Here is a 21878-nt window from a genome sequence, read left to right on the forward strand (position 1 = left end):
ATTGAGAGAAAGGTTGTCTTCAAAATCTCATGAGATGTTACCATTAATATCCGAGCGTTATCTTCATTTTCTGTGTACTATTACATTATACATGTCTTCTGTTATTCCATATACAATCTGCTGATACACAAACACTTCATTTAAACATATGAACCACAGTAAAGTTAATTTGTCTTTAATAATCCTTGCAATTTTATTTTCAAAATCAATCATTACTGGAGGCCATTATACACTGTAATTATTTATTTTATGGATATCAATGTGTTATGTGTCTTGATAAGACAATGTATGACTACATGTGTTTCATCCTCTATCGGCTTGCTCAATGCTGAAGATTCTGTACGTTTCTGAATACCTTTCAATCCGTCATATCCAGTTAATCCTTTTCCATTATTAAACTTCTATGTACTATCCGGGATCAATTCTAGTCTTCTTGATTATCAATGATCCTCTGTATTCAAATGTTCCTTTATCTTATATATCCCCTATTTGGTTTCCAGAAGTAAAATAGATCATATTGATCAGAGCTGCAGGCATTCTCGTAGTCTGGCGGTCCGGAAAGGGTGCTGGTACGTTGCCACTGGCACCCTTATTTCCAGACGGCCAGACTTGGAATGAGAGCCAAGGTCACTCTTGCCATGGGGAGCCTCAGCCAAAAAGGCTTGAGCAGATAATCGTGCATCTCTGAAGCACAGGATGGAAACCCAGAGGATATCAGAGCTCCAAGGGGTCCTCGATGCTATGGAGATGCAAAGTTTACCCACAAGATAAACAGGTTGACATCCGTAATAAGGCTGTTTAAGTAATGCAGCATATCTTGAAAAGTGAATCAGTGGCCAATGAATATAAATTAAATTGCCAGTAATCTTCTTGAATTTTCACAACTAAATGGTCAAAGTGGCAGCAGAATGTACGACCTTACTTGTGAAGAAACTGGAAGTCTTGTGAACAGAGCATTCCCACTGTTCAGGTTAGATAGAACAAGGGCTGTGGAATGAAAATCTGAGGTGGGTATAAAAGACGTAATCTTTGGAAAGATAAACAGCTGGAAAAACCAGGACTGGGCTATATGGTAAATATGTCATTAAAGTTCAAGTTTAAGTCAAAAGTCAAACCTAGAGCATTAGAGGGGGCAGTCACGTCTAAAGAAGAGAGGGTCCAAATTCGCTCTTCAACTTGCTCACTGAAAAGAAAAACAAAAAAATCTGTTAGGAGCTGGTTTTTTCCATAGGAATGAGTCCAGCATCTAACCAAATGTCAAATAATCAGGGAAGTCCCCTGCCTAAGAGAAGTGTTAATCAAAGGCACCCTAAAAGAAGAAATAACACCACAAATAGATTTGATCGGATAAGCTAGTTGCAGAGCACCATATTAAAATGTAGGTTTCACAGCAGAAATACATTTAAGACACTCAGAACAAGAACGAGGAGAAAAGGAGTCCTGAATGTGGATAATTCTAGCTGCAGTGGAAGTGCTGAGCACTTGGCAACTAATTATTGATTCAATATGTTCAATATTCTCAACAAAAAGAGTTGAAATGTTTAACCCGGATTAGGGAGTTACAGAAATAGATCATGAGGGAATGGGAAAGGGATTGAGGATATGTCTGATAATCTTAGAGAGCTCTCAGGGCTTCCTAGATGACAGAGAAATAAAGAAATGAAGAAATGGTGCTTGGCATCACGAATATGACCTTTTTAGAGGCTGTGAGGGGAGTGATGTTGTTCTAATAATTCTCAAACACAAAACACAAAAGTATGCAATCGCCTTTCCAGGAGATGAATCTTTTACCTTTTTGCTCTGAGCTGGGACTGAAGCAAGGGCACAGAGGGACATGGCTTAGGGCACAGTGTCCATTTAAGAGGCCAGGGAAAAGTATTCAGCAGTCATGTGTAACAAGTACATCCTCAGACACTATGTAGAGAGGGAAATGCTGCAGCGAGAGAAGAAGAGAGTATTCTTTAAAGATCTCACTCTCAGGTGGTAGAACCTATCAAATTAAAGGGACATCACAGATAAGGCGCACATACTAGCGGTAATAGATATGATATGTGATATGATATGATGTGGCATTTATAACGCGCCTATACACAAGTGTTTCAAGGCGCGATGAGGCAAGGGAGGGGAGAAATAGGGAGGACAAAACAGCGATCTTACTAGACCTAGTGACATTGAGAGCGCGTTTGAATAGCTAGGTTTAAAATGCTGCCAGCACTATGTGCATATGAGGTGACACGTAACATAAGTAAAGTCTGAAACAAAAAGGCATGACAAAAATCATCTGGTTTGTTCTAAGATACCTTAAAATCTGCCAGAAGGTATTCTGAGTGTAGGAGGTTGGCTTGGCAGGAGGAACGTAATGACAGAAGAAAGGGTTTCGGAAAAGTAATCGACATATATTCAAATGTTGGGTGAAAGGGAGTGTCAACCTAATATTTAAAAATAAATATTTAAAACTGATAGCTAAACCAGCACCTGGGCGTGGAAAGGCAGGCGGGTCGAGGAAGGGAATATTAACGGCGAAGCAGCACATCTAGAACCTGTTCAGCAGGCGCCCTTAGCCGGCTTTCAGTGGCAGCTAAACCCCAATAGACCTAATCCTGCGCCATTAGATGCGTCGCAGGGGGTTTGTTTCATTTGTGCAGACTTACTTTGGCAAATATGTTGCCTTCAATTTCCAAACACTTGATTGGTCGGTGCCATTTTAGGCAAGATGTCAGTGTTTTTTATTGATTAGTTTTTCTTCCAAGACAGGTGTATGCATCTATATTTGGCAAGTCAACGAAGGGTGTGTTGTAGAAAATGCGCTCACCTCCCCGCCTATGATGTGAGGCTCCAGCTCTCTGCATTTCTTCTCTGTAATAACGCCAAGAAAATTCGCGGGTTCATATTACATCTTTCTGAAGTAGCTCAAAGGCACAACATGTGATTTCATATTTTATGTTGGTCGTTCTCCCACCCAAAGGACTACATCGATCGTTGGCATTACTGTGCTCTATTTCCCTAATATCCCAAAGTCTCATTATGCAACCGAAAAACGACGGGAATTCCTTGGGAACTTAGACACATACCAGCAACACAACAGCGTGTATCACATTGTGCTCTTCCTGAAAAAACTCGTTGTAATGCTCTTTTAATCTGTCACGTAACGTTAAAAGTACACATGCGAATTTAAAACTGAGTTTCATTTTACACTGCTGTCAACCACCGGAATACGATATCGTTCAGAAAAGATACCAACGTTGCCACGTACACCCATTGCAGTGCCTTGTTACATAGAAGCAACGTGCATGCTTATTGTTGCCACCATCTAAGATTTGGCTTAAGAGCATTTCCAAGCACAGTGAGGTGACCCCCGAATACTGTACGGTTTCGCATCTTGAACAGATACTATGGGAAGGTGCAACAGCTTTGACAAAGGTGTTCCTGTTATACCAAGAACAGGCAGCACCTTGGACAGAGGTGGTTCAGCAAATCCAAAAGATTCAGCACCGTGGACAGAGGTGCTTCTGCAATTCCAAAGATTCAGCACCGTGGACAGAGGTGGTTCAGCAATTCCAAAAGATTCAGCACCGTGGACAGAGGTGCTTCTGTAATTCCAAAAGATACAGCACCGTGGACAGAGGCGCTTCTGGAATTCCAAAAGGTGCAGCATCGTGGACAGAGGTGCTTCTGCAATTCCAAAAGATTCAGCACTGTGGACAGAGGTGCTTCTGCAATTCCAAAAGGTGCCGCACCGTGGACAGAGGTGCTTCTGCAATTCCAAAAGGTGCAGCACCGTGGACAGAGGTGGTTCTGCAATTCCAAAAGATTCAGCACCGTGGACAGAGGTGCTTCTGCAATTTCAAAAGGTGGTGCTTCTACAATTCCAAAAGATTCAGCACCGTGGACAGAGGTGCTTCTGCAATTCCAAAAGATTCAGCACCGTGGACAGAGGTGCTTATGCAATTCCAAAAGGTGCAGCACAGTGGACAGAGGTGCTTCTGCAATTCCAAAAGGTGCAGCACCGTGGACAGAGGTGCTTCTGCAATTCCAAAAGGAGCAGCACAGTGGACAGAGGTGGTTCGTCAATTCCAAACAGTGCAGCACCTTGGACAGAGGTGCTTCTGCAATTCCAAAAGATTCAGCACCGTGGACAGAGGTGGTTCTGCAATTCCAAAAGATTCAGCACCGTGGACAGAGTGGGTTCGGCAATTCCAAAAGATTCAGCACCGTGGACAGAGGTGGTTCTGCAATTCTAAAAGGTGCAGCACCGTGGACAGAGGTGGTTCTGCAATTCCAAAAGCAGCAGCACCTTGGACAGAGGTGGTTCTGCAATTCCAAAAGATTCAGCACCGTGGACAGAGGTGGTTCTGCAATTCCAAAAGATTCAGCACCATGGACAGAGGTGGTTCTGCAATTCCAAAAGATTCAGCACCATGGACAGAGGTGGTTCTGCAATTCCAAAAGCAGCAGCACCTTGGACAGAGGTGGTTCTGCAATTCCAAAAGATTCAGCACCGCTGACAGAGGTGATTCTGCAATTCCAAAAGGTGCAGCACCGTGGACAGAGGTGGTTCTGCAATTCCAAAAGCAGCAGCACCTTGGACAGAGGTGCTTCTGCAATTCCAAAAGGTGCAGCACCTTGGACAGAGGTGCTTCTGCAATTCCAAAAGGTGCAGTACCTTGGACAGAGGTGCTTCTCCAATTCCAAAAGGTGCAGCACCTTGGACAGAGGTGCTTCTGCAATTCCAAAAGGTGCACCACCTTGGACAGAGGTGCTTCTGCAATTCCAAAAAGTTCACCACCTTGGACAGAGGTGCTTCTGCAATTCCAAAAGTTATAGCACCTTGGACAGAGGTGGTTCTGCAATTCCAAAAGGGCACCACCTTGGACAGAGGTGCTTCTCCAATTCCAAAAGGTGCAGCACCTTGGACAGAGGTGCTTCTGCAATTCCAAAAGGTGCACCACCTTGGACAGAGGTGCTTCTGCAATTCCAAAAGGTGCACCACCTTGGACAGAGGTGCTTCTGCAATTCCAAAAGGTGCACCACCTTGGGCAGAGGTGGTTCTGCAATTCCAAAAGATTCAGCACTATGGACAGAGGCGCAGCACCTTGGACAGAGGTGGTTCTGCAATTCCAAAAGGTGCAGCACCGTGGACAGAGGTGCTTCTGCAATTCCAAAAGGTGCAGCACCGTGGACAGAGGTGCTTCTGCAATTCCAAAAGATTCAGCACCGTGGACAGAGGTGCTTCTGCAATTCCAAAAGGTGCAGCACCGTGGACAGAGATGCTTCTGCAATTCCAAAAGGTGCAGCACCGTGGACAGAGGTGGCTCGTCAATTCCAAAAGGAGCAGCACCGTGGACAGAGGTGCTTCTGCAATTCCAAAAGATTCAGCACCGTGGACAGAGGTGGTTCTGCAATTCCAAAAGATTCAGCACCGTGGACAGAGGTGCTTCTGCAATTCCAAAAGGTGCAGTACAGTGGACAGAGGTGCTTCTGCAATTCCAAAAGGTGCAGCACCGTGGACAGAGGTGCTTCTGCAATTCCAAAAGGAGCAGCACAGTGGACAGAGGTGGTTCGTCAATTCCAAACAGTGCAGCACCTTGGACAGAGGTGCTTCTGCAATTCCAAAAGATTCAGCACCGTGGACAGAGGTGGTTCTGCAATTCCAAAAGATTCAGCACTGTGGACAGAGGTGGTTCGGCAATCCCAAAAGATTCAGCACCGTGGACAGAGGTGGTTCTGCAATTCTAAAAGGTGCAGCACCGTGGACAGAGGTGGTTCTGCAATTCCAAAAGCAGCAGCACCTTGGACAGAGGTGGTTCTGCAATTCCAAAAGATTCAGCACTGTGTACAGAGGTGCTTCTGCAATTACAAAAGGTGCAGCACCATGGACAGAGGTGGTTCTGCAATTCCAAAAGATTCAGCACCGTGGACAGAGGTGGTTCGGCAATTCCAAAAGGTGCAGCACCGTGGACAGAGGTGGTTCTGCAATTCCAAAAGATTCAGCACCGTGGACAGAGGTGCAGCACCTTGGACAGAGGTGGTTCTGCAATTCCAAAAGGTGCAGCACCGTGGACAGAGATGCTTCTGCAATTCCAAAAGGTGCAGCACCATGGACAGAGGTGGTTCTGCAATTCCAAAACATTCAGCACTGTGGAAAGAGGTGCTTCTGCAATTCCAAAAGATTTAGCACTGTGTACAGAGGTGCTTCTGCTATTCCAAAAGATTCTGCACCGTGGACAGAGGTGCTTCTGCAATTCCAAAAGGTGCAGTACAGTGGACAGAGGTGCTTCTGCAATTCCAAAAGGTGCAGCACCGTGGACAGAGGTGCTTCTGCAATTCCAAAAGGAGCAGCACAGTGGACATAGGTGGTTCGTCAATTCCAAACAGTGCAGCACCTTGGATAGAGGTGCTTCTGCAATTCCAAAAGATTCAGCACCGTGGACAGAGGTGGTTCTGCAATTGCAAAAGATTCAGCACTGTGGACAGAGGTGGTTCGGAAATTCCAAAAGATTCAGCACCGTGGACAGAGGTGGTTCTGCAATTCTAAAAGGTGCACCACCTTGGACAGAGGTGGTTCTGCAATTCCAAAAGCAGCAGCACCTTGGACAGAGGTGGTTCTGCAATTCCAAAAGATTCAGCACCGTGGACAGAGGTGGTTCTGCAATTCCAAAAGATTCAGCACCGTGTACAGAGGTGCTTCTGCAATTCCAAAAGATTCAGCTCGTAGCCTGTCTGCCACATCTAGAAGATGTACTAAAATAGCCGGTCTAGTGCTCATAAAAGACTTTGAGGGTAGCCTGTCTATAGTGCCTAGAAAAGCCTATGAGGGTAGCTTTTATTTTTGTATTTTTTATTTTTTATTTTTATGGCTTATATGGTTTCCGCTTGGAAAACCTTTAGCCCATTTGTAATATAAACGTACATACAAATGTTTAAAACACAATCCATAACAAAAAAAGAAAGGACTAAATAAATAAAAAGTTACATTATTCAAGACAAAATGCAGAGAGGAAACAAAAAAGGAAGAAAAGAAGAACAACATAAAAGATACAATAATTTCATTAAAAAAAAATCATCGTTTAAGGATTACTTAGGAATACGACAATGGGCCTCATTACGAGGCAGGCGGAATGGGTTAACGGGGTCCGCTAATGGATGCCGACCCGTTATTCCCATTACGCCTGATTATGAGGTCCCCTCGCGGGACCCGGTAAGGACGCCTGGTAAAGCCAGGGGACCAGGGAGCTAACAATGGGCCGGCCCATTGTTAGCTCCCTGCACCCATCCCTATTGAGCCCTATGGGGGCTCTATTGGGAATGGGGAAGGTCTGGGCCTAGGTTCCCTGAGGGAGGAATTACCGGGCCCTCCTAACTCGGAATGGCCCGGTAATTCCCCATTCAGGGAACCCCGACCCGGTTTTGGAGGCAGCCATGCCGCCAATAGCGGCATGGCTACAGCCAAAGCCGTAATGAGGCCCAATGTCAGAGCAACCCTGAAGTTTCTAATTTTGCAGAAATTAGTAACAGGAATTTCGTCAGAGCAATTAAGATATTAGGTTTCTCTCCTTCAACCAATATAGTTCGCCATAAGTTTTCTAGGACGCCCTGTGGTTAGTAATGGTGTCTCCCATAGTATTAAGTCTTTCTGTTCTCAGAACCAAATAATTCATAACTAGGTGTTTGATTTGATGAATAGTAAATTGTTCCTTACAAAGGCTACAAACGAAAGTTGACTCTTGGACCATTTAAGGATGTCTTGACAAATCTAGGAACACATATACTCCTACGTCCCGTCCCCTTTCCTCCATACTTTTGGAACATTTCGTCCTGTGGGATGGGACCCGAGCACTTTTGTAAAAAAGCATCAAATTGAAAATGTGTCCTTCTTCTCTTTTTACATGGGGTACCGCACGCGGCCGTAACCCCGCCCTCCTTAGCTCCACCCCACGCATCGCCCTTCAGTCCTTTTCTCTGCGCGGTCGGGGCTGGACGCACTAGCATCACCTGGAAGACCTTTTTTCTTTCCCATTGTCCTTCTCTCCTACTCTGGTTCTGCGGTCGCATAGTCCTCCGTCTATGCCAGAGCGTCTGAGATTTGGCACTTGTTCCTCTTGTGAGCATCACTTTGCTAGGGCAGATCCCCATTCTCTCTGCTTGGAGTGTCTGGGACTGGATTGCCATGGGAACTCGTGTTTCTTCTGTGACTCCCTTTTGGTCCAGACACTTCAACGTCGTCTTCGTCGGTGGGAGGAGATCTTCCAGAAGGTTCCTCCATCGCATTTCCAACTCTTCATTGATGGAAAGAAGAGACGCCCGGTAAGTTCTTTACTTTTCCGGGCACCCCGGCCGAGTGACTTCTTCCCAGGGTCCTCCAGGTCCGGGAGGGGTTTCAAAAGCTCTGCTACTGTGGTTATCCCTGAGGTGCCTCGCAGGTCTAATAGGCATACCAGGGTTTTCTCTGAGGATTTCCATGAGGGGCCTGCCTGTACCGGATCACGATCCAAGGTTCACCGATCAGGTGCTAATAGCCAACATCGTCGTGCTGAGGTGGTGGGTAACGGAGTTCGCTCTGAGGTCTCCTTGTTAGGAATTTCCTGCACAGACACCAGGGTGCGCCCTAAGGCCTCTGTTGAGGCTTTCTGTGCCAAACCACGGTTCGAGGCCCCTCTTGGGGGAGCTATTAAGACTGGACCCTGTTCTGAAGTTCCTCTTAATGAGGCTAAGGTGTGTACCAACAGAACTGAGAGGCCTGTTAAGGTCTTAGCTGTAGGTGGATTCCTCAACTTTCCGGCAATCGCGGTGTTACCAGTTCTGTTGAGGGGGCACAGGAGAGGTCGTCGACCGTATCTCCTCTGTTACCGGCTTTGCTGAGGTTCCTCCTTTGGAGGCTAATTCAAGGGACAGGATGTTCAGTAAACATCCAAGGCCCCATAGTACCGGCTCTTCCGAGGTTCCTTGTGTCAAGGCTAAAATTTCAGTCAAGTCCCCTGACCAGTCTGTGGAGTGAACTGCCTCATCACATGTGACGCAGTTCTCCTCAGATTTTCACAAAATGGTGGGCGTTCCCACATGGTCTACAGTGGCAATTTTGGATTCTTCCCTCACACCCATGCTATCGTCGGCGGGTGCTGGGAACCTTCTTTTTGGTGGACAACCTTTTCCACGTGACAGTGTGAATCCGTTCCGCCCTTCCTATGACTGGTGTGCTCGGATGCCACTACGACATTTGGTCTCGCTTCCTCCTACATCTGCCCCATTGGTCCATGTAGACTCGGTTGGTGGCAGCCCCTCTTGATAGCCTTCTTCACTGCGTTCGTGGGGCTATGCTCCTCATGAGAGGCCTCTGCCCACTCCAGCGCCTAAGGTCTCGGCAGAGGATGCCTTTTTTGGGGAAATCATAGTCTAATGAACTCTGATCCCATAAGGGAGTACTTTAAGGGCCCCTTTAGGGAAATCTGCCCTCAGAATCCACTGACTGCCCCGACAGTTCCTGTCACTGCGCCTGTCGCCCCGTCTGTAGCACCTCCTCTGCCTCCTGGCCCTCCTTTGGCTCTTCCGCTTCTGCCTCCCTTATCACCGGTGGACAAGTCTCTGGCAGAGCGTGATGTCAATCTGATGCCTTTCGCATCACAGTCGGGGGATCCGGATGCTCCAGGCGACCCCTTGGCAGATCAGGATAGTGAAGACCAGCCCCAGAGATCAAGGCATTTCACGACCGGATACTGGACATCATGTCACTCCTGGACATACCAGTGCCTGAGGTCCCACTCCGCAGGAAGGGGTGTTAGCGGGGGCGCTAACCTTGTCTCCACAGGAGCGCACCAGTCTGTTCCTTTAGAGGGATGCCCTGGCTGAGGCCCGCAAAGTCGGGATAAACTTCACACTGGGCTGCACGTAAATAAAAGGATTGACGCCTGTTACAGCTTTCACACCTTCCGATGAAGTAGCATTTGCATCATGCCTGCGCCCATCCTCGACGGTGGTAGCCTCCGCCACTCTGCAATCCAAGCTGGCCTCTGCATCTTCCGCGGCTGTGGCTCAAGTTCTGTCCAAGGAAGACAAATTGCTTGATTGCTTGGGCAAGAAGATGTTTGCCAATTCGGCGCTGCAATTGTATCAGGCTAACGCAGAGCTCAACCTAGCGGCAGTGAATATGAAACTGTGGAGAGATTTGGCTGACTTCCAGGAGTTCATTCCTGTTGACAGGTTAGAAGACTTTAAAGGTGGCTTGTCAGACACCAGGGTGTTGGCGCAGGATATGCTGGAGGCTCCTGTGCCCCAATGTTGACACATTGGCGTGTGTCCTTATACTGGGGGTTGATACCTCTCGTCAGGCTTGGCTTCATGCAACAAAGTTTTCGAAGGAGGTCCAAGATAAAGTTCTGGACCTGCCTTTTGAGGGCAAAGAGTTGTTTCATTCTTCAACGGATGAAAAGCTCACCAAGACTAAGGCGAGCATGCAAACTGCGAAGTCTCTGTCGCTGCTCGTGAAGGCCCCAGTCAAAGCTCAGAGATCTGGTTCCCTATCTCGATCCTCTTCAGTCTTCAGAGGGTTCCAAGACCGCAGGTCACATATGACTGATCCTCTGCCGGGTAACTTCCGCCAGAGGCAGCAACGTTGCCAGGTTTTCTCTCGGTCGTCAGCCTCCCCGTAGGGCAGTGGTATTCAAACTGTAGCTCGATATTTTTTTTTTTTTTAGATCGGAAGAAATGTCAGGGGCGGCTCACATGGTCGGGCAGAAGCATGAAAGTGGCCCGCAGTTGTAAATGGATATTCATTCCTTTAGTCACAGACTGTTTGTATAGTACCCAAGGGGGTGCTTTGTGTTAAAGTGTAAGTAAATTGTGATATTTAAAGAATATTTATTCAGCAACAATGCTCAAAATTACTAACTGCTCTAACTGTATAGTGAAGTAACTCATCAAAGTGGCCAACATTGGCCAAAAAGGTGGCCCATTTTAAATGGCCCACACTAGCATTTTGCATTTTTGAGCATCTATTGCCCTATAGGCCAGTCTGAGCCTGGCACCTGATCCATAATAGCGAGGGGGCGCCCACCCAGCGGCCCCCTCACCCATTATGGTGGAGAGCTAAGGAGCCAGCCCAGTGAAACAATGAGCACTCCCTCAGCTGCTTTTTCCAGCTGAGGGAGTGCTCCTGTGCTGGCGGAACTGTCAAAGGGAAACACTATTTCCCTTTAACAGTTCAGTTCAGTGCCCGAGCCGCACATGCTCACTGAGACATGCAAGGCTGGGGCGTTTTGCTTTGCCAGCATTGCATAGCTCATTGGAAATGCTGGCTGTGGCACTGCATGTCTGTATGTACGAGGGGGAGCTCCTGCGCCTCCTTGCACATATGGACAGAGCAGCCTGGAGCAGGGCCTTTCAGCACCCACATGCAGGCCAATGCAGAAGGTACGTTTATGTTCATTTTGTTTAATTTAAGCATGTGTATGGATGCGTGTATGCTTGTGTTATTAGTGAGTTTATGGTGATGGATGCCCGTGTGAATGATAGAGTGATTGCTGTATGAATGTGGTGTGTGTGTTAGTTTGTTTTGGTCCGTTGAGCTGATTTTGGCAAGTGGTGGATAGAGGGGGAAGGAGGGCTGTACAACAAAGGCATTTTAAAAATGCCCAAATGCCTTTGTTGCACAATCCCCCTACCCACCTGCCAAAATCAGCTCTCCTTCTGAGGTGCTGTGGAACCCAAGGAACAGGGATGGTATTTGTCTACTAGATTTCTATCATAGATGTCCAGTCAAAAATGTCATGCCTGCCCCCTGGGCCCCCTAGCACCAATTACAAACTGTTTGGCTATTTACCCATTTCTTTTTTTTTTAAATATGCTCTATCATGCAACATTTTAACCCATTATTTTGAAAATAATCACAGGGGAAAACCCCCCGATTCTCCCTTGATTGGTTCAGGCTCCCTCACTGCGCTCAGTCGCTTAGGCATTTTTGGGGGAAATAGTTATGCCACTCCACTTCAAAAATTCAACAGCCGCCACTGGCCCTCAGACTGTGTTGGGAATGAGATGGGGGAGCCCAGGGACTGTGGTGGGAGCAGTGTGGGCGGGAATCATGGGATAGTGGTGGGAGCAGGGTGGGGAAAGCCCATGGTGTGTGAGGGGTGGCGAGAGCCCAGGGACTGGGTAGGAGTGGGATGAGGGAGCCCAGCGACTGTGATGGGAGCAGGTGGGGGAGCCCAGGGACTAAATAGGGAGTAGGGTGAGGTGACAGCATGCAATAGTCGTGACAGCCCGGGAGGACAGCTTAGCGGCAACGTGCTCACTTTGGAAGCAAGACGACACGAAGCAACACAGGTTCGATCCCCAGGTCCACGCTTAGAAACCTTTGGGTATTAAGCTTGTTATAAATAACCTATCATATCATACATACTGTCCATTTAGCCTTTTAGGTGGGTCCCGGCCTGCCCAAATTTTGTTATGGGGGGGGCCCGGCCAAAAAAGTTTGAAGACCACTGCCCGAGGGGAACAAGGGGACGGCTTCTACTCTCGTCTGTTTACAGTGCCAAAACCCAACCAGGCTGGCCTGCGCACCATTTTAGACCTTTTCCAGTTTAACCTTTCTCTTCCCCAAGAGGAATTCAAGATGATTACGCCCTGCCAAATAAAGTCCTCTCTTCAGAAGGGTGACTAGCTCAGCGTTGTAGGCCTTCAGGATGCTTATATGCATATCCTGATCTGGAGCCCGCATTGGAAATATCTGCGGTTCTCCCTGGGAGAGGAGAGGAGCACTATCAGTTTTGAGTGCTCCCTTTTGGCCTCAGCTCTGCGCCACGTGTCTTCACAAAGATGATGTCAGTCATTCCGGATTTTTTAAGGCTATGGGGTATTCATGTCTATCCATATTTGGATGACTGGCTTCTTTGCAGTCCCTGTCCAGTGAAAGCCTCGAGCAATCTTCAGTCTCTCCTTCAGCTCCTGTTGAGTCTTGGGCTGTCAGTGAACTGGCGGAAATCCTCCATGACGATCTCTCAGGACCTGATAATCCTGGTTTCCCTTTGGAACACGATCGACTGCAGAGTGTACTTGACGGTGGACAGAATGGCAGATCTGTTAACCATGAATCAAGTCTTCATTCAGTCGGAGAGCATTTCCGCCTGGTGGTTCCAGAGGCTTCTGGGCCTCATGGCCTTGTGCATGCTTGCTCTTTGCCTGGCGTGTCTCAAGATGCGACTTACGTAGTTGGCTCTTCGGAGCTCCTGGCTCCAAGCACTGGACCCGGACACCAAAATGGTTCCAGTTCCACCCTGCATGATGACAGATCTCCTATGGTGGTCTTCTTCCAGCAACCTGTCGGTGGGTGCGCCTTTTCAGGTGCCCTCCCGTCAGGTGACCATTACGATGGACTCCTCCCTTATCAGGTGGGGCGCAACGATGGATCATCTTCATGTTTTCGAACTATGGTCGCCGCAGGACAGACAATTTCACATAAATTATCTGGAGCTCCTGACGATTTTCCTGGCGCTCAAAGCTTTCAAGCCAGGGATTGCGAACAAGGTGGTCCGCGTCCACACGGACAATGCGGTATCCATGTTTTACATCAACAAGCAGGGGGGTACCAAGTCATCTCCACTTGTAGATCTAGCCATTCAGATTCGGGAATGGGCTATTCAGCACAGTGTTTGGCTGTTGGTGGTACACATTCCGGGCCAGCAGAATGTACCGGCAGACTCTCTCAGCCGGCGAGCGGTGGTCAGCTACGAGTGGGAGCTGAACACGCAGATTCTCTCCTACCCTTTTCTCCATTGGGGCACTCCAGAAGTGGACCTCTTTGCGACATCATCAAACAGGAAACTTCCTCTTTATGATTCCAGGAATGGGCTTGGAGCTTCTTCCCTGGGGGATGCTCTCGCGATTCCGTGGCACGATATGAGGGCCTACACCTTCCCACCTCTTCCTCTGATTCACCGGGCGCTATGCAAGTTCAGGAACACGTCGAATTGCACTCTCCTGTTCATAGCCCCGTGGTGGCCAGCCAGATTCTGGTTTTCAGAGCTTCAGCATCTGTCAGTCTGCTCACCGATCAGGCTTCCGCTGATTCCCAACCTGCTTCACCAGAGTGATCAGCAAATGTGGCATCCCTCCCCACAATCATTCAGCTTGGCAGCCTGGTGCCTGAGTTCAAATCTTTATAAAGATTCCATTTGTTCGCGGATAATATGCGTATCATCCAGGCGGCTAGGAAACCTTTGACCAGGTCTCAGTATGAGAGCAAATGGCTCACTTTCTATCACTGGTGTTTAGCAAAAAAGCTGGACCCCAGAGAAGCTGCCATAGACACGGTGCTGTCCTTCATTTCTCATCTGGCAGCTTCAGGCAAGCATGTTGGTCTTGCAGGACTTATTTGTCGGCTATTGCCGCTTACCTGTCTTCGGACTCTTGGTCTTTTTCTTTGACAAACCCTGTCATTAAAAGGCACTTTGCAGGTCTATTGCATCTTATCTGCCTTTGCGTAATTTATGCCATAAACCCTTTGAGCCCATGGCTACGGCAGATTTGACAGTTCTTTCATGGAAAATGGCTTTTCCGATTGCAGTGTCTTCGGCAAGGCATGTAAGTGAGCTTCAGGCCTTGTCAGTAGAACATACATTCCTCACCTTTCACAAGGATAAGGTTGTACTTCGGACCAATCCTTCTTTTCTTCCAAAAGTGGTATCTGACGTTCATCTGAACCAGTCTATTTCCTTACCAGTTTTCTTTCCAGAACCGGCCTCAGATGCCGAGAGAGAGGGTTCTGCATAATTTGAATTTAAGGTGAGCTCTTAGGTTTTATTTGGACAGGACATCTAATCTTCAGAGCTCTTTCCAGCTCGTGGTGACCTTCGGTGACCCAAAAGTAAAGCCGGCCCCGAAAGCCACTATTTCCAGATGGATTGCTTCCTATATCTCTGAGGAGTATACCGTTCAGGTCCTTCAACCCCCGAAGGGAATTCATGCCCATCTGGTGCGGGGCAAGGCAGCTGCCATTGTCTTCCAGAAATATGTTCCCTGGGAAACCATTGCCAAAGCAGCTATGTGGGCTTTCCCATCATCTTTTGTGAAACATTACTGCTAGGACCTGAGCTCTAGGGCTGATGCTCAGTTCGGGCAAGCTGTTCTCAAAAACCTCTTTCAGTAAAGGAGTTCCATCCATTCGCTATCCTGTAAGAAGTGCTTGGTAATCTCCCAAAAGTATGGAGGCAAGGGGACGGGACGTAGGAGTATAACAAAGTTACTCACCGTAGTGACTTCTTTACTCCTAGTCCATAGTCCCCTTTCCTCCATACGCCCACCATCCCCTCTAATACGTATCCTCTATTATTGCTTAAATGGTCTCAGACCTGGCGATAGAAAAAGACTGAAGGGCGATGCACGGGGCGGAGCTAAGTAGGGCGGTGTTATGGTCGCATGCCCACGTAAAAAGAGAAGAAGGACACATTTTCAATTTGATGCTTTTTTACAAAAGTGCTCCGGTCACGTCCCACAGAACGGAATGTTCCAAAAGTATAGAGGAAAGGGGACTATGGACTAGGAGAAAGGTAGTCACTATGGTGAGTAACTTTGTTATATTTAAACAAATCTCAAAGATTGCTGGCGCAAGAACCAGTTAGGAATAATTTGAAGATATTGTGGAGGATCATTGAGCTTTCTATCGGCAGACCAATATTCATCCCAATTTTTATATTGGAGTATATCTTCCTGAGTGTTGATCCAATCTTTACAGTAAAGCTTCTTCTTGAAATTACCTGGATTTTGGAGCAGTGATTTCTCAGATTCCTTCAGATCTTCAATTATTTTCTGGCAGATATCCCTCTACTCTTTGAGGATAATTTCTTTTGGATCTATCATGGCCTTTTTAAAGATTTTAAAACCTCCCTTTGGGTTGTCTTCCAGGCATTTTCTAAAGAAGGAGATTGAGTTCCATCTGGCAATTGTTTTCAAAGATGTCAGTGCCAATTCCCTTCTAAAAATCTGATTTGGGGTACTTTTCGGTAGACCCAGTACAGACTTCCGGAAGATTCCCTCCAGAAGAGACCAGATATCTTTGGTCAACATAAGCAAGGTTTCTGCGCTGTAAGTCAAAATCGGCACCACTTTGGCTCTATAGAAAGAAATTAGTGGCAATAGTGATTGCAAAACTTCTTTAACAGAATTTTCCCTTGTGCTGCAAGATATCTAGCTTTTTTACGCAATGCAGCTATATGGGGTGCTTCACATCTACTTTTCTGTTCACACTAACAATCTGATCACACAGCGAGATCAAAGATAACCTTCAAATGCACCACTTTGGTGGACATTTGCCGCAGGCATGGCTATCTATCCACACTCATTAGAATGCAGCTACGACTATGATAAATTAGGTCTAGCTGGACACTTGCATCTTCATTGCCATACACCAGACTTGCCTCAACACCTCTGCCATTAGAATACAGCAACAACCTGCCACAAATTCGGTCTAGCTGGACACATAGCGAGTCTCTAGCAGTTGTGCACTGTCGTGACCCCTTTCAACAACCATGCACCTTCCTGACCTCTTGTTTTGCTTAATGGAGCCTAGCCAGCCCACCTAATTCCTAATCTTGGCCAAATGCACACACACATTCTAGGCCTTTTCTGAGAATGTTCCTATACCTGGTGACTACTTCTACTACATGGACAGAGGTGGTTCTGCAATACCAAAATATTGAGCACCATGAACATATGTGGCTCTGCAATACCAAGTTACGGCACCTTGGAAAGAGGTGGTTCTGCAATACCAAGGTATAGCACCTTGGACAGAGGTGGTTCTGCAATACCAACAGATTGAGCACCATGAACATATGTGGCTCTGCAATACCAAGGTACGGCACCTTGGAAAGAGGTGGTTCTGCAATACCAAGGTATAGCACCTTGGACAGAGGTGGTTCTGCAATACCAACAGATTGAGCACCATGAACATATGTGGCTCTGCAATACCAAGGTACGGCACCTTGGAAAGAGGTGGTTCTGCAATACCAAGGTATAGCACCTTGGACAGAGGTGGTTCTGCAATACCAACAGATTGAGCACTGTGAACAGAGGTGGTTCTGCAATACCAAAAGTTTCAGTCCCTTGGACAGGTGCTTATGCTGCACACAAGTTTCAGCACCTTGGAAAGAGGTAGCTACTGTGATATTGAAGGGTGCTGCCGCTTGGATAGTGGCGACCCAGTAACCCAAAGATTTACCACCTAGTAATGAGGTGCTTCCCTATATGAAAAGGATAGAGGTTATACTGTTATACTAAAAAAATGCAGTACTTTGAACAGTGATGGCTATGGTAATACCGAAAAGGTTCAGAACTTTGAAGAGATGGGAGTGATGTGATATCAAGCTCTCAAGCACCTGGGACAGAGGTGGCCACTGTAATACCGAGAGGTGCATTACCTTGGACACAGGGGACTACTGGAACCTCAAATGCATCAGCTCCTGGGACAGGGGTGGCCATTGTAATACCTAGAGGTGCATTACCTTGGACACAGGGGACTAGTGTAACCTCAAATGCATCAGCTCCTGGGACAGAGGTGGCCATTGTAATACCCAGAGGTGCAATACCTTGGACACAGGGGACTAGTGTAACCTCAAATGCATCAGCTCCTGGGACAGAGGTGGCCATTGTAATACCCAGAGGTGCAATACCTTGGACACAGGGGACTAGTGTAACCTCAAATGCATCAGCTCCTGGGACAGAGGTGGCCATTGTAATACCTAGAGGTGCAATACCTTGGACACAGGGGACTAGTGTAACCTCAAATGCATCAGCTCCTGGGACAGAGGTGGCCATTGTAACACCTAGAGGTGCAATACCTTGGACACAGGGGACTAGTGTAACCTCAAATGCATCAGCTCCTGGGACAGGGGTGGCCATTGTAATACTCAGAGGTGCAATACCTTGGACACAGGGGACTAGTGTAACCTCAAATGCATCAGCTCCTGGGACAGAGGTGGCCATTGTAATACCTAGAGGTGCAATACCTTGGACACAGGGGACTAGTGTAACCTCAAATGCATCAGCACGTTGGACAGAGGTGGCCATTGTAATACCTAGAGGTGCAATACCTTGGACACAGGGGACTAGTGTAACCTCAAATGCATCAGCTCCTGGGACAGGGGTGGCCATTGTAATACTCAGAGGTGCAATACCTTGGACACAGGGGACTAGTGTAACCTCAAATGCATCAGCTCCAGGGACAGAGGTGGCCATTGTAACACCTAGAGGTGCAATACCTTGGACACAGGGGACTAGTGTAACCTCAAATGCATCAGCTCCTGGGACAGAGGTGGCCATTGTAACACCTAGAGGTGCAATACCTTGGACACAGGGGACTACTGTAACCTCAAATGCATCAGCTCCTGGGACAGAGGTGGCCATTGTAATACTCAGAGGTGCAATACCTTGGACACAGGGGACTAGTGTAACCTCAAATGCATCAGCTCCTGGGACAGGGGTGGCCATTGTAATACCCAGAGGTGCAATACCTTGGACACAGGGGACTAGTGTAACCTCAAATGCATCAGCTCCTGGGACAGGGGTGGCCATTGTAATACCTAGAGGTGCAATACCTTGGACACAGGGGACTAGTGTAACCTCAAATGCATCAGCTCCTGGGACAGAGGTGGCCATTGTAATACCTAGAGGTGCAATACCTTGGACACAGGGGACTAGTGTAACCTCAAATGCATCAGCTCCTGGGACAGAGGTGGCCATTGTAATACCTAGAGGTGCAATACCTTGGACACAGGGGACTAGTGTAACCTCAAATGCATCAGCTCCTGGGACAGAGGTGGCCATTGTAATACCTAGAGGTGCAATACCCTGGACACAGGGGACTAGTGTAACCTCAAATGCATCAGCTCCTGGGACAGAGGTGGCCATTGTAATACCCAGAGGTGCAATACCTTGGACACAGGGGACTAGTGTAACCTCAAATGCATCAGCTCCTGGGACAGAGGTGGCCATTGTAATACCTAGAGGTGCAATACCTTGGACACAGGGGACTAGTGTAACCTCAAATGCATCAGCTCCTGGGACAGAGGTGGCCATTGTAATACCTAGAGGTGCAATACCTTGGACACAGGGGACTAGTGTAACCTCAAATGCATCAGCTCCTGGGACAGGGGTGGCCATTGTAATACTCAGAGGTTCAGAGCCTTCAGCCAGGGTCAGCAACTGTAATATCGTAAGGTCCAGCTCCTTGGAAATAACTTCTGAAATAGCTAGAGATGCAAGAGGAAGGTTCGTGTCATACGGGAACGTACACAACCTTTGCCAGGGGGTTTCGGTACTACTGAAGTGTTCAGCACCTTGGAGAGAGACCACTTCTGTAATGGTAAACAGATCTACAAGTGAATAGGTCGACGATTGGGATTCAGACAGATGAGACATTGGGGAAAAAGAACTGTCTCAAGGACAACGTGAGTGGACAATGTGATAGTAATTCAAGGAGCAGGATTCTAGAAATGAAGCCTACAGAGAATCAAATCAAACAGGCACCAAGTTTCATCCCGAGGAAAAAACAGATTACAAAAGGAATACAGTGTGAAAAGATAGAAAAACAGCATATACCAGTGCAAAAATGAGCCCCAATTCTCCTTATGGGAAAGTCAAGATCCAGTGAAGAGCATATGGGGGCTGCCAAAAAGATACCAATTACAACTCAAGGTCTGGAACATCAAGCATGAAGTGGGTCTAATAACTTTGAGATCATTCCACACATTAGTCAAGTGGAAATAAGTGATGGAAGTGAGAATTTCGATGATCAGAATGACAGAAAAAGGATGGGGAATTCAGCAATAAGCCAGATGGCAACGAGAAATGTGGCAGATATTGCGCTATATGCAGTACCAGGAATATGGTTAAAATGCACGAAACTGAATCGGACTTATAAATCTTTGAATGGTGGGGCAATATTGACATATTTGAAAAAAGTACCAGACCTTTATTTATTTTCATCAAATAACATACATTTGTAAAGTTCCCCTCTGCTGACACAGTTCAGATGGCGGAAGTGGGTCTGAAATCTATGGTGGGGGAAAGGCTGCCTTGGCAGCATCTAAATCCCTCTTAATGCAAGGCCTTGTGGTCTTTACAACACTCCCAGCTGTAGAATTGATAGAGAAAACACAAGTCCTGGGTTGGGGTCCACATAAAGAAACAGCCTAACATGCAGCCCAATACAAGGCGATCCATTGAGACAGGATTCACTACTGGTGGTATGACAGAACAGGGTGAAACACACAAGAACGCGTAATCTATGCTTCCTGAAATTCTAACACAGGTCTTCCAGGAACTGGGTGTGGGAAAGGATTCCGTTTAGTGGGTAAAGCTGATGGAGGGGGAGGACATGCTCATATCGCAAAACCACAGGACATTACAGGCCGAAAGGGGACAAAAAACATTTGTAACAGTATGGCTAGGTTCTTCACAAGAGATATCCAGGAGATGTCCACGGGATGTCCATGGGTTCAGATGTCCGGGGTCCATGGCTCCCATGTTCTAACCTAGGCCCAGTGAGTGACTGGCAACGTGGCCGATTGTCGAGAATTTATTCTGCAAAGATGGGAGACAGGGCTAGGTTTCTTATGCTTGCTGTGAAATGACTTTAAGTAATGAGGTCAGCAATCTAGGATTTTGCACAAAGTATCAAGGATCAAGGTGTAAAGAATAACAACAGAGGGCAATGGTCTTAGATGTCTGTATAGGCAGGGGAGGTTAGGGCACAGTGTTAAAGACCACAGATGAGTGTATCAGAGCCTCTTCTCGTAGCTGCACCATCTTCTGGCCAGGCACTGGATGACCCATCCACCCCTGAATCTCCCATTACTTCAGCAGGTATTTGTTCTTTGTGCGCCTCATTCACCTTTCCTCTACTGCTTCTCACACTGGAGTGTAGAGTGGAATGTATCTGTGTGAAAGAGATGAGAAGATTTCCTGAAGGGGAATGGAATGGGTGATAAATGGCTCAGTTATGGAATCCCTCGTCTAGATTGCTATCTGGTATGTACTCGAGATACAGGCCATGTGCTTGTTTTTCCCTCCTTTCCACTTCTCCCCTTGATCTGGTACTCATCCTCGCCATGTTTCCCGTTTCTCTCTGAATGCCAGGGACTATGTGAAGACCACACCAGTATACCACACACCATTGCCATCTGCTGAGGCCTACCTGGTTCTACGGTGGGTTGTACAGCCACTCACAGTCCCCTTCTAACCCGCAGACCACTGCCAACAATAGGGCCAGGCTGGATGAGTGTTGTCGCCTGCTACTGGGGCCTGGTACTGTCACCAGGCATGGGCAGAGCAGGGTCCTCAGACGTCCCTAGTAAGGAGGTCAGGGCCAGATCTGCTCTGCGGTTACCAGTCAAATGGTAGAAAAAATTTGGTCGACAGACAATTTGGTCGACACCATTTGGTCGAATTTTTTTTTTTTTTTTTTTACCCATTTTTTGGGGTTTTTTGGGGGGGTCCCCCCCAACCCCCTTTTTTTTCTTTTTTATTTTTTTTCCCCACACGAAAACCCACAAAACACATATATATAAAAAAAAAAAAAATTCAACCATTTGGCATTCGACCAAATGGTGTCGACCAAATTGCAGTCGACCAAATTGCAGTCGACCAGTTGACTGGACACCCTGCTCTGCCACTGCTCAGTGCACATGAGATACATCATTGGGTGGCATTCTGGGCAGGGTGGCACTGGAAAGAAGCTGCTTGCGCACCACCCTTCCATTCCTCGGCATACTGAGTGATATCCACTTTTGGTCTATCTTGGCAAGCTCTTTCTGAGCTACTACGCATTTAAAGCCATGTGGCTGGTTCCACCAGGCCTTCATTACGAATCATGTTCTGAAACTGGCTAATTACGA

At 47.3% G+C, this 21878-nt stretch overlaps 1 protein-coding gene across 7 annotated transcripts in view; it reads left to right on the plus strand.

Annotated features, from left to right (window-relative positions):
* Nucleotides 1-21878, plus strand: part of RYR3 (ryanodine receptor 3) — a 1751462-nt gene that overhangs the window by 1336026 nt on the left and 393558 nt on the right. The gene's annotated exons all lie outside the window — the stretch shown is intronic.

Source organism: Ambystoma mexicanum, chromosome 14 (genome assembly GCF_040938575.1).
Source record: "Ambystoma mexicanum isolate Mex_15411 chromosome 14, UKY_AmexF1_1, whole genome shotgun sequence".
Taxonomy (NCBI): Eukaryota; Metazoa; Chordata; class Amphibia; order Caudata; family Ambystomatidae; genus Ambystoma; species Ambystoma mexicanum.